At 36.2% G+C, this 13,797-nt stretch overlaps 1 long non-coding RNA gene across 1 annotated transcript in view; it reads left to right on the top strand.

Annotated features, from left to right (window-relative positions):
* Positions 1-13,797, top strand: part of LOC307146632 — a 108,406-nt gene that overhangs the window by 36,158 nt on the left and 58,451 nt on the right. The gene's annotated exons all lie outside the window — the stretch shown is intronic.

The raw sequence follows: 13,797 nt of genomic DNA, 5'->3' as shown, positions 1-13,797 counted from the left end.
TTGTGATTGGTCTACCACTTACAGCGCGTGTCGGAAGCTAAACGCCCATTACCATAACTGAATTTCAGCTCTGGAGGATTCCTAAAGCAATTGTACACGCAGTAAAGACAGTAACGATGGTGTTGAGACTCAGTTTGAGATACATTATGAGATGTTGCAACTGCAATTCCTCACCATCAGCATTAGTATGTCCATCAACAAACCAATGTGTCTATTTCTAATTTATTGCGGTGCACATGTGGGAACTGCATCAATAACGGTGCATAGTCTACGTTAGCCGAGCATTAATGTGAATGACTGATGTAACATTAAAGTAAACAGTAAAACAAATCTTGCTTTATCCTTTATCTTTACTCAAAGTAGTATAACAACACCAGACAATCTGCATTAATAGACACAGTTTTAGGTAATCGTGGCTCTGATTAGCAGAATTATTTCTGTAAGACAGTAGTAACATTAACCAGTTAGCCAGAGACAATATAAAACACAAAACTACGTATTTTGGACATCCGGTAGAAAATATATACATCAATAATTATTCATACTTGCTGGATGTGATTCTGAGGAGCAAGTTGGTCCAAATAAACTGGGTACTGATCCATCTTTCATGGATAAGTGTTTTGTAAACCCCATTTGGACCTCACTGAGATTTGAGAGGCAGTTGTCAAAAGGTTATAGGCTAATGCTGTTGTATCGCTGTGGCAATTTTAACCACTTACTCTTCCCATCCTCATCCTTTGGAAGAGTTTGCAAAGAGAATTTGCTTTTGTAGAGCAGAAAACAGCATCTTCTTGACATGTACACAACACGAACCAGCAGCTAGCTACAGAGTTTGAGGGTGAGTCAAGTTGTTCGCGGGTGGACAATTTAGTAGAACATAGGCGGGCATTAGGCAAATTTGTTACCTAGTGATGTGTAGCTGTAACAAAGTGGGATTCGAATTCCTGACGACTTGTTTAGGCGGCTCAGAGTCCATTTTTTCTTTTGAGAGACAACAACTTTATTTATCGTGCAACTTTGCTTATCATTGATATTCACAGACTATTACACACTGCATGAAAGGTAATATTCAAAAACGCTTAATAGTGGCACTTTAAAAGTTTGTGCTTGGTAAGGTTTTTGATTATTATTATTGTTTTTGAAAAAGTCTCTTATGCTCAACAAGGCTGTATTTATATGAGCAAAATAGATTTTTTTTAATAACTATTTTCTAACTATTAAAAATAACTATTTTCTATTTTAATACATTTTCAAATGTATTTTTTACATGATGCAAAGCTGAATTTTCAGCATCATTACTCCAGTCTTCAGTGTCATGATCCTTCAGAAATCATTCTAATATGCTGATTTGCTGCTCAAGTAACATTTATGATTACTAATATATTATTGTTGAAAACAGTTTTGCTGCTTAATATTTTTGTGGGAAGTTCAAACGAACAGTATTTATTTGAAATCGAAATCTTTTGTAACATTATAAATGTATTTAATGTCTCTTTTGATCAATTGAATGCATCCTTGCTGAATAAAAGTATTAATTTCTTATTTTGGTAGTGTAGATAGTAGAAAGTGTAACCTGTTGTGAATTTAGAAAAGTTCTTTAAAAAGTGAAATTCTCAAGTCTGAATATTCTTTAGCTAAAAGTCTGGTTAATGTCAGTGACGCTACTGTGCTTCAGCTAAACAATGGCTAGTTTTACAAGAGACGGGCAAAGGAACAGAGAGTTTGTGCGTGTTCTTGGCATTGACGTGTGAGGTGTCAGCGTGTTGTCTCTGCCTCGATCCCTTTTTTAAAAACACTGAATGCCAGAGAGGCTTTCTTCCGCACTGCTGCTTGCTCAGCTAACTCTGCCTGACGCCACCAGCCTCCGGTGTCCGGTGTAACACAGCACTGTCAGACTCTTATTCTTTAAAAGTGGGGATTTTGTGCAAAAAAAAAGTGTAGAAAGATTTAAGCAAGAAATATTTATTTGCACTTATGTGTTAAATGTTGAAGTGTAAAAGGCTGTTTTTAGAGACTAGAAAAACGAATTTGATGTTTATTGTACAATGTTTTTAGTTTAGATTAATGGATTCCATACAATATTAAAAGTAAAAGTTTAGTCATCATTTACTCCCCGGATTCACATAAAACTACCAAGTCGTTTGAGAAGACTTGGAATATAGTGTACAAATCAAATTGATGTTCCTGGTGGTAACACTTTACCATAAGGTTTCATTTGTTTACATTATTAAAAGGGACCTATTGTGTCGCTTTTTACAAGATTTATAAGTCTCAGGTGTCCCCAGAATGTGTCTGTAAAGTTTCAGCACAAAATACCACAGAGATCATTTATTATACCATATCGTAAATGCCACATTTTTCTGTGGAAGGAAGAACATGCTATTTTCTTACATATATCTTTAAATGCAAATGAGCTGCTGCTCTCCGCCCCACTTTCCTGAAGAGGGCGCAGCCTTTACAGCTCGTGCCTCCGATACTCTGCCAAAAGCTAAATTTGGTTTTGATTATCATCTCTATCGCGGCCACGCTCACGTAACATTGCAGTTCTTCATCATCATGAAAGCTTTTATCTGCGTTTTAAAGCCTGATGTATGATTTTCTGAGTGCACACATCCGAAGCACACGAACAGAAAGCTGGATGTTAGACGGCGCGTCCAGTGAGTATTAAACTAAGTTTTCTTTCACGTCTTAAACTGTCAAATACACACAAGGTTATGTCAAAAACACACAAAGTTCACATAAACACAGTTGGTTATGTCTGTGAATGTAAACAGCAGGGAAATAAATCACATGTGTATTTTAGAATTGTGTATTAAAGTGAGTGGGTGGATTTTTACCATTATAGGGTGGTTGTGTACACACGCTGCGGCACACATTTATGTTCAAACACCATGTAAAAGGGAATTTTGCATAATAGGTCCCCTTTAAAGGGATAGTTCGGTCAAAAATGATATTAAACCCATGATTTACTCACCCTCAAGCTGTTCATAACGACGCTTCCTACGCTACGTCCTACGTCATACGCCGGCATCCATCTCCCGTGAACGCGCGTCGACCGTTGCCGGAAGCCAGTTATTTTCATTTATAAAGTTTTAAATATGTATATTTTTACGACAAAACCGCACGGATTACCCTCAGAAGGCCTTCGTTTATCCCCCTGGAGCCGGATGGATTACTTTTGTGAAGGATGCATGCACATTTTTGGGACTTGAAGGAGGTGGAGCCCATAACTTGACATTATAACCACTGAAAGATCTAAGACATATTCTAAAATAACTGAAAATGTGTTCGTCTGAAAAATGATTGACATATGGATCTCGAACGGCTTGAGGGTGAGTAAATCATGGGTTTAATATCATTTTTGGCCGAACTATCCCTTTAAGCCCTGTTCACACCAGGAACGATAACTAAAACAATAACTATATTAGCATCCACACCAGCTGTAGATTTGAAAATCATGCTTTCCTTGTTATGGTTGAATCACGGAAGCTACACTACTTTTGCCAAGAGATTTCTATTTATTATTTTATACATGTATCAGACAGAGAGAAACAGGCATAGCAGAATATGGCTATAGGTGAGGAGGTCGTCATTCCGGATTTCTCTGTTCCCCATTTCTCTATTCCCTCACCCCATCATGCCAGCTGTAAATGATTTGTTTCTCCTTCCTCACCCCTTATGCCTTTATGTTTCTCTGTGTTTCGCCTCCCTCACCCCATCATGCCTCTATGTTTCTCTGGGGTGGTACAATAAGGATTGAGCTTATATACACCACTGAGGGATTTACAACTTGCTTGTAAGGTAGCAAAACATGTTGCTTATGTTTAAAAATGGAACGTATACCTCATACTTACACGGTAAAATCCACTTTCCATATTAAGAAACTTCCCTTCAGTGTATACATTTGTGGTACGTTGCATCAGTTGAAAAACATTCCTTTCCTTGTAAAGAATATGCCAACTGTACACATTTGATGTATCATCATCATTGGAACATCTCTGTTCAGTGAACGTTGCATTGCACACATACCTGTAAGCAAAATATAGCTCTCCCATATCTCTGCTCAGCACACATGTACAAACATACTCTCACTTCACAAAATACATTATGAAATTATTATGAAAATGAATAAAGAAAAATAATACTAAAAAATAACATTAAACAGTAAATTTTTAGTCTTCACCAGCGTATGATAATGTTCTGTTCAAAACGCACAGCAGTTTTGTCGTCTGCTGCTTTAAATGCTTGAGCTCTTTAAAGCAGGATAGATTCTGATTGGTCTTCATCACCTAGAATTTTTTTTTCTGATTCCAATGATATTGTTTCTCTCTGTCGTTACCAGCATGGTGTGAATTGTGCTATTCCTTTATATTTAGAGCAAATTTTATCCATTATTTTATCCATTTTATCCATTTTATCCAATGATATACATTATCATTATACAGTGAGGAAAATAAGTATTTGAACACCCTGCTATTTTGCAAGTTCTCCCACTTGGAAATCATGGAGGGGTCTGAAATTGTCATCGTAGGTGCATGTCCACTGTGAGAGACATAATCTAAAAAATCAAAAAAAAAAAAAAAAAATCCAGAAATCACAATATATGATTTTTTTAACTATTTATTTGTATGATACAGCTGCAAATAAGTATTTGAACACCTGTCTATCAGCTAGAATTCTGGCCCTCAAAGACCTTTTAGTCTGCCTTTAAAATGTCCACCTCCACTCCATTTATTATCCTAAATTAGATGCACCTGTTTGAGGTCGTTAGCTGCATAAAGACACCTGTCCACCCCATACAATCAGTAAGAATCCAACTACTAACATGGCCAAGACCAAAGAGCTGTCCAAAGACACTAGAGACAAAATTGTACACCTCCACAAGGCTGGAAAGGGCTACGGGGAAATTGCCAAGCAATTTGGTGAAAAAAGGTCCACTGTTGGAGCAATCATTAGAAAATGGAAAAAGCTAAACATGACTGTCAATCTCCCTCGGACTGGGGCTCCATGCAAGATCTCACCTCGTGGGGTCTCAATGATCCTAAGAAAGGTGAGAAATCAGCCCAGAACTACACGGGAGGAGCTGGTCAATGACCTGAAAAGAGCTGGGACCACCATTTCCAAGGTTACTGTTGGTAATACACTAAGACGTCATGGTTTGAAATCATGCATGGCACGGAAGGTTCCCCTGCTTAAACCAGCACATATCAAGGCCCGTCTTAAGTTTGCCAATGACCATTTGGATGATCCAGAGGAGTCATGGGAGAAAGTCATGTGGTCAGATGAGACCAAAATAGAACTTTTTGGTCATAATTCCACTAAACGTGTTTGGAGGAAGAAGAATGATGAGTACCATCCCAAGAACACCATCCCTACTGTGAAGCATGGGGGTGGTAGCATCATGCTTTGGGGGTGTTTTTCTGCACATGGGACAGGGTGACTGCACTGTATTAAGGAGAGGATGACCGGGGCCATGTATTGCGAGATTTTGGGGAACAACCTCCTTCCCTCAGTTAGAGCATTGAAGATGGGTCGAGGCTGGGTCTTCCAACATGACAATGACCCGAAGCACACAGCCAGGATAACCAAGGAGTGGCTCTGTAAGAAGCATATCAAGGTTCTGGCGTGGCCTAGCCAGTCTCCAGACCTAAACCCAATAGAGAATCTTTGGAGGGAGCTCAAACTCCTTGTTTCTCAGCGACAGCCCAGAAACCTGACTGATCTAGAGAAGATCTGTGTGGAGGAGTGGGCCAAAATCCCTCCTGCAGTGTGTGCAAACCTGGTGAAAAACTACAGGAAACGTTTGACCTCTGTAATTTCTCAGGTGTTCAAATACTTATTTGCAGCTGTATCATACAAATAAATAGTTAAAAAATCATACATTGTGATTTCTGGAATTTTTTTTTAGATTATGTCTCTCACAGTGGACATGCACCTACGATGACAATTTCAGACCCCTCCATGATTTCTAAGTGGGAGAACTTGCAAAATAGCAGGGTGTTCAAATACTTATTTTCCTCACTGTAGTCATTGGTGTGAACGAGCCTTTAGTTAACATGAACTAACAATGAACAATTTTTCTACAGCATTTATTAATTTTAGTTCATTTTAATCTCAGCATTTAATAATAGGCTACATTATTCAAATCAAAAGCTGTAAAAAATATATTGCTCATTGTTAGTTTATGTAAGTTAATGCATTAGGCTACTGTTAACTAATAAGACCTTATTATAAAGTGTTACAATGATACATTTATGGTAGGTTTGATTCTTCTTTCTTTAAAAATGCATGGAAAAGAGTCTTCAAAATGTTTTTTTTTTGTGTGTGTCTTCTACAGAAGAAAGAAAGTCATACAGGTTTGATCAACATTGAGGATAAGGAAATGATAATAGAATTTTAATTTATGTGATGTTGGGTTTTAATAGACCTAACTTATTCATCATATGTATTTATGTTTGCACTTTATTTCACAGTATGTGCACTTTCAATACTCACAGTGTATTTGCCTTGAAAATACTGAATAATATAAGTAACTACATGGGTTAAGAATAAGATAAGGGTAAAGGTATAGGTTCAGGACTAGTTTTGTAATTATATGTATGAGAAACATGACTGTAAAATAAAGTGCTACCATATTTACTTTCCTCTATGCTTTTTATTTTTCTTCCCACCATCTTTTCTCCATTTGTGAGTTTTGTGACTCAAGTATGAGCTGGCATAATATAATCATGCCCCCTGCGGATAGTTTTTCAGAAGAGCCCATAACATGGGACATCCCTTCCTCAGGTAATCACCCTCTCAGAAAGAGAAAAACCAGCACTCAGAAAGAGAAATACACTACTGCCTGCCATACAATTACTGGATTAATCATGTTATTCTATTGCTGAACCCCCCTGAGAGTTGAGGGGGGGAGATATTTTGTTAAAGATCTGCTTTTTCAGAGCATTTTCCAAATGGCTTGTTAAAACCGGGAGGTCACGGGGTCAGGACTCTTAATTACACTCCAACAGGGTAGAAATGGCCAGAAGAGAAGCGGTGGAAAAAGACTAAGAGGACGAATGCGAAATGATATTGCAGGAAATTACAGCTTTGGTAATATTGCAGAATCCCCCCTATTTCTCTATACAATGCAGATGAGCCCCACAATCAGGTCTGGCGAAGGTGTCAGTGTAGGTCCTTATTAATAACAATACAAGAGAAATGGCCTCTCATACAAAATCACTGTGCTTCCAATGTGAGAGTGCAGAAGAGAAAAACAAGGGAAGTGTCTCATGAATGTATCTTTTTTTTTCTAAAAGCATACTTTTTTTTTTTTCATTTCAGATTTGCACATCAATATATGATGATTCACTTGCTATGCTGAATTATTTTCTGGTTTGTTCCTGCTTATCTTTCCCTGATGGACACTGTTCACTCATCGAACCTACTGTAGCTGTGATGCTTGTGTCAAATTTGACCCACACCTAAGAAATTAATGGTTAGGTTACAATTTTCCCTAAATAACTTTTTTGAGTGGTTTTTAAATTTTGTATTACAATAGAAGATGATAATATGTGACCCTGGATCACAAAACCAGTCACAAGTAGCACGGGTATATTTGTGGCAATAGCCAACAATACATTGTATGGGTCAAAATGATCGATTTTTCTTTTATGCCAAAAATCATTAGGATATTAAGTACAGATCATGTTCCACGAAGATATTTTGTAAATTTCCTACCGTAAATATATAAAACATTTAATTTTGTGAGTGAATGCAGCACAATCACGAACATAAATGGACAACTTTAAAGGCGATTTTCTCAATGTTTCGATTTTTTTGCACCCTCAGATTCCAGATTTTCAATAGTCGTATCTCGGCCAAATATTGTCATATCCTAACAAACCAGACATCAATGGAAAGCTTATTTAGTCCAATTCTCATTAGTTTCAACTAGTTGCTTATTAGCATGCATATTACTAGGATATTGGCTGTTTATTAGTATTTATGAAGCACATATTAATGCCTTATTCTGCATGACCATACTCTACATCCCTTACCCAATACCTAAACTTAACAACTACTTTACTAACCATCGATAAGCAGTAATTACGAGTTTACTGAGGCAAAAGTTGTAGTTAATAGTCAGAATTGGACGCTAAACTAAAGTGTGACCGTGTTTTAATGTTAACAAAGATTACAAATGTATTTTGCATTGTTAGTAAATGCATTTACTTACATCAACTAATCTGACCTTATAGTAATGTTACCAACTTTATTGTGTTTGTTTCGATTTTTACAAAGTCACAAAGCCTTATTCCAGACACCAAAAAAGTGGTATTAAGAGGACAGATCAAAACTGACCTGAAGACAATGAAAAATCTCACCATGACCACAAATACAAGCAAACAAGGCTCTTTTAATCACCCCCCGTGTGCCCTTTTAAAGGCGATCTTTTAGTTTCTCCATACAAATCAGCATGTGAGTGCGGCCACAGTGGTGACATTTTAATGTGGGTGTCGTCGTCTTGCCACCCTCACCCCCCCCCCCCCCCCAACAACATGAGACGTGCTGTCTGATTTCGTATTCATACCACGCATATTAATCAAGTCGCCCTGGCACTGGCCAGTTTCGTCCCTCCATTCTGTCTGCCAATCTGCATATCCGCATATTACAGACGGAGGGCCCCGTATTTAATTTCCTACAGGAGCAGATAATGATCGGCTTGTTCATGCAGAGGGGGGCCTTTGTCAGGAGAGGTCTGATATTTCACATGGAGTAGGAAAGCTCTGATTAATGCCGTGCTGAGCGGATTCCGCCGGCCCGTCGTTTCATTACAGACGAGGTGATGAAACGACTCTTGGTGACGGCAGGATCGAGGGTGGCCATTCGGCAGATTTACTGATGCTGTTTTAATATGTCTGAAAACATCTGTGGAGCTGGAGAGTGAGCAACAGGGGGAAAGCGAGGAGATACGTATTAGAGGGCCCGCTGACCCTGTCAGACACTAATACGAGTCATTTGTAATTAGGTTTTTACATCAAACATGAGGCGACTGTCTCATTGATTAACCCTCGGTGTGTTAGAGCTGGCAGCAAAAGAGTTGTGAGTGCATGGCCTGTGTCTTCTGAAACAAAGAAACCGGCAATTAAGATTTCAGTTTATTTGCATTGGAAGGTTAGCATGACCTCTTAAAAACAAAGATTCTTTATTGACATCTATGATTTCACGAAGAACCTTTAACATTCATGGAACTTTCCATTGCTCAAAAGGTTATTGTGGAAGAAGGTTCTTTAGATGATTAAAATGTTCTCCGCACTACACACTTCACATGAAGTGGTTTTCGCAGTGATGCCACAGAAGAACCATTTTTGGTTCTCCAAAGAACCTTTCAGTGAACATTTCTTAAAAGAACCATTTTTTTCTTAATGTGAAGCAAATTTTAATAATCTGAAGAACCATAAAATTTACTTAAATTTTCTTTTGCAAGTTTTTGCACTCATGTTTATTAATTAAATTTCATCTGAATGGAATTAAGTAAAATCTACTAAACTAAATTATGTAAAATTAACAAAGAGAATAATTTCTAGTCATTTGAGGTTTACTTTGCAATACTCTGTTTTAGGTACATTTTACCCATTCTTTGTTAGTAAATTTTACTTAAATTGAATTAAGCCATGCTTTTAAAGTGTATGGTTTACTTAGAAACATTTAAGTAAACAACACAGTATAGATTTCTTGTTAGGCTACACTTTGTAAGACAACATAATGTAGATAATGAGCTGCACACCGAGACCTCAATACTTACGGTAACGATCAATGGATATTTTTTGAGCATGAATGGTTCATTTTGAGAACTCCAGATGTCACAAAACAGCAAGTCACTAAACCTAACAACAAAAATCAACAATAAAACAGTGTAAATACAACTAGAAAACAGTGAAAAATGCAACCTTATTAATTACTCACCCCAGTGCATGATATAGGAACACCGTACCAGAAAGTAGAGGTGTACTTAATTTTATAAATTTGATACTTCCTCAAAGAATCATTGTAAACATTACAAAAAATGTCCAAGTAAGATATACTTATAAATTCAATATTATAAAGTTACACTCATATTTAATACACATTGTGAGGAGAGCAATTAATTTTTGCAATTCAAGTTCAGATGTTTTAGGATTGCGTGATTGCATTTGTCCCTCAGAGGTCTTACTGTTTTTTGAGTCCTGTACCGTTGTAGATCACGCAAGACCTCAGAGGAACGACTGCTGTGCCACTGTTTGACTAAATTAAATTGAATTAACAGCATTGCAGTCGTAATAGATTTACATAACTTTCTCTTTACATCCAGAGAGCCCTTGTGTAATTAAAATGTTCTGCAAAATGAGAGAGTTGTTGACAGTTGTTTGTCAGCAAATTGCACTCTGGGGAGGCAAAGTTGTGATGTTTCTCAGGCAGCCAAAATATTTGTTTCCCTGTGATTTTTTTCCCCTCCAGCATTTAATGTACCTGCATTTTATAAAGGTCACATCAGGGGTGGAGCTTGTCTTTTAGGACTGTGGGTTAAAAAGTGAAAAATCTGGGTTAGGTGCAAGCTTATAGCCTACACAACATATAAAAGCCCATATAAAATGGAAAAGTGATATACTGTACATGTAGTTGTTGTAGCTAAACACTTTTAAATGTAATATCACTTAACGGTACATTATGTAACTTTTTTGTTGTTGTTGTTGTTGTTAAAAAAAAAAAAAAAAAAAGGAAATAATGACTCAATACATTTTTAATTCTTCTTCCAAAACGTGTATTACCCTGATTCACTATGGTAAGCCTATTATAAGTGTTTATATTTTATTTTAGACCTGACAGGGTGGTTTTCGCGGGACATTGCGAACAGTACGTAGTACGTCACTCGCCCGTCCGTGTCTTTCATATCTGTAAATCGAGAGCCCTACTTTTTTCATTTTTTTCTAAGGAACTTTCAAATCCTACCTGGACACTCTCCTTACATCCTGCAACTCTGTCCAGCACTGTGTCATTTATAAGATATTTAAAATAATAAAAAACCTCAGCTCAGCACAGAGGTCCTAACAGAACCAGAATCAACATTGCCCTGGATTTTCGGAGATGGCGAGAGATTTGAAATGTTGTAAAAGCGACGCGGAGATGCAGTTTTTATTACTCAACGGTTGAGTAAGGTATTTATTGAACAGATAAATTGCCATATGTAACTCTCTAACTCTTTAACAGAGTTAATTGTAAAGCATTATATCTGTGAAGGGTCATTTCACTATGGTTGTTGTAGCGCTCTGCTGGAATTTATTTTCAAGGGAGTTTCGTGTCTATTAAAGTTAGAGGGACAGTAACGTCTTCAGATAGTCAGCCTGAAATCCTTTCCATATAACCTGGTTATATATCTTAAAACTCGTAGTAAATGTTTGATGAGCAATTGGATAAATATATTCATCCGCACAGTCACGCAGAGCCGAAGCACAGCCAAACCTTCCGCAAAAAAATGCAGTTTTGTTTTTTAACCGCGAGATGGCCATATCAACATTAAAGGGGTGGTTGAATATGATTTAAAAATTCTAACTTTAGTTAGTGTGTAATGTTGCTGTTTGAGCATAAACAACATCTGCAAATTTACACGCAAAGGGAGATATTTCTTTTAAAGAAATTGTTTTTTAAGGACTACAACAAATGGCTGGTTGGGACTACACAACATTCCTCCCGGGTTAGTGACATCACTGAAAAAAAATACATTAGTGACATAACTAACCCAAAAATGTACATAAACCCCGCCCCCAGGAACGCGATTTATAGATTATCGAGACAGAATATGCTAATCAATGACTAGAAGATAACTACACATAAGCTACATAGATTCACCAACTAACCATTCAGAAATGTTGTCTACATGTTGTCACTTCTTCTTGAGTCTCTCCATCATTGTCTGACTCCATATTGAACATAAAAGGCTAAAAATGTTTGAAATTTTCTGTGCATGTCTGTGTGAGGTAAAAGGACACAAGCTCTTGAAGCTCCGCCCTCTGTGCCGGAAGCAGCAGCTCATTTGCATTTAAAGGAACACACAAAACGGTGTTTTTGCTCACCCTCAAAAAGTGACAACTTTAACATGCTATGTAAAAATATCTGTGGGGTATTTTGAGCTAAAACTTCACATACACACTCTGGGGACATCAAAGATATATTTTACATCTTGTGAAAAAGGCATTATACCACCCCTTTAAATATACAATGATATAATTTGTAAAAATAAATAAATAATAATAATACAAGTTTTAGCTACATATGTACACTAGTGGCCAAACTATTTTTTTATTTTTTATTTTATGTTTTTGAAAGAAGTCTCATGTTACCAAGGCTGCATTTATTTGATCAAAAATACAGTAAAACTGTGACATTGTGAAATATTTAAAAAATTTTGCATAACTGTTTGAATATATTTTAAAGTGTAATTTAAATTAAAATGTTCAGCATCATCGCTCCAGTCTTCAGTGTCACACGATCCTTCAGAAACCATTCTAATATGCTGATCTGCTGCTCAAGAAACATTTCTTTTTCAGGATTTTTTGATAGAACAGAATTATTTATTTCCATTAGAATATAAATAGAATTAGTATGCAAAACATAATAGCATGATTTCAGTAATGTATAATATTAAAAGTGAAGTATAATGTAATAAAAAAATATTACAATTAGAATACAAAACAAATGTTACACTGTAAAAAATGATCGTGATTTTAACGGTCAAAGACTGTAAAAATGCTACAGTGAAAAACTGTTAATTGGTTAAGAGAAAGTTTCCTTACTATATACGGTAAACAACTGTGATAGATCTAATGGTACATTTTATGTAATTTTACTGTAAAATACCATTAAATTTACAGTTTTTGGAAGTGAAAAAGAACAAGTCATTGTATAATTTACAGTGAAAAAATGTAAATTGACATTCCCACAATTCCATGCGTGACACTTCACATTTGATGTATTTTTGTTGAAATAACTGTTTTTTCATAGTTTTCTTAGTTTTTTTCTAATCGGTTATAACATTAATGTTGTTAAATTAATATTTATTGCATTTTTAAAATTTCATGTGTGTTACCATGATGGTGTTTAGTGTTTGTGTGAATGACACTGTGCAGCTTCTATAAATCAGTATTAACTTTCTTGTGAAAAAGCTGCTTGTGATGTATAACGATGGTACAAAACAAATATAAATACTTCAATAGGTCAGTAAATTAACTTTATATCAGATAATTAAATACGGTAATTAATTTAATTACTGTAAATTTAAGTTAAGTAAATGTTTTTACAGTAAATTTCTGGCAACCACAGCTGCCGTTTTTTTACCGTAAATTTAACAGATTTTTTTTTACAGTGTAGTTCATTGTTGCCTCTTGTCTGTCATGACTTGAACATGTCACAGAAGTAAACAACAATTGTCCAGCTGAATTTTAAGGAGCAGCTGTTATTGGAGCAGCTCAGTAGAATGTGTGTGAATGTTATTTGGTTTACGTTATTGATCGTGCTGAGAGCTCTTGGTACAAAAAGGCTTTGTTGCCACAGCAGCTGAAGGAAATATTGTTAACAGCCTTTAAAATCACGATTTTCCGAATTCTGAAAAGAAAAGCATTGCTTGAACTATAACTCTAATGAAGAGCTCTTAAATTCTGATAAATAACAATTTACCAGATTCCCCAAAATAAATCATTTTAAAGTGGCTTAATCCAACCAGACAGTAATAAATTACCTCAGATATGAAGCACCCAACTAATTTCATCTCAAGATAAGTGT

Source organism: Squalius cephalus (assembly GCF_949319135.1).
Source record: "Squalius cephalus genome assembly, chromosome: 2".
Taxonomy (NCBI): Eukaryota; Metazoa; Chordata; class Actinopteri; order Cypriniformes; family Leuciscidae; genus Squalius; species Squalius cephalus.
The sequence above is the reverse complement of the archived record's forward strand: the minus strand, read 5'-3'. Positions and strand labels throughout refer to the sequence as shown.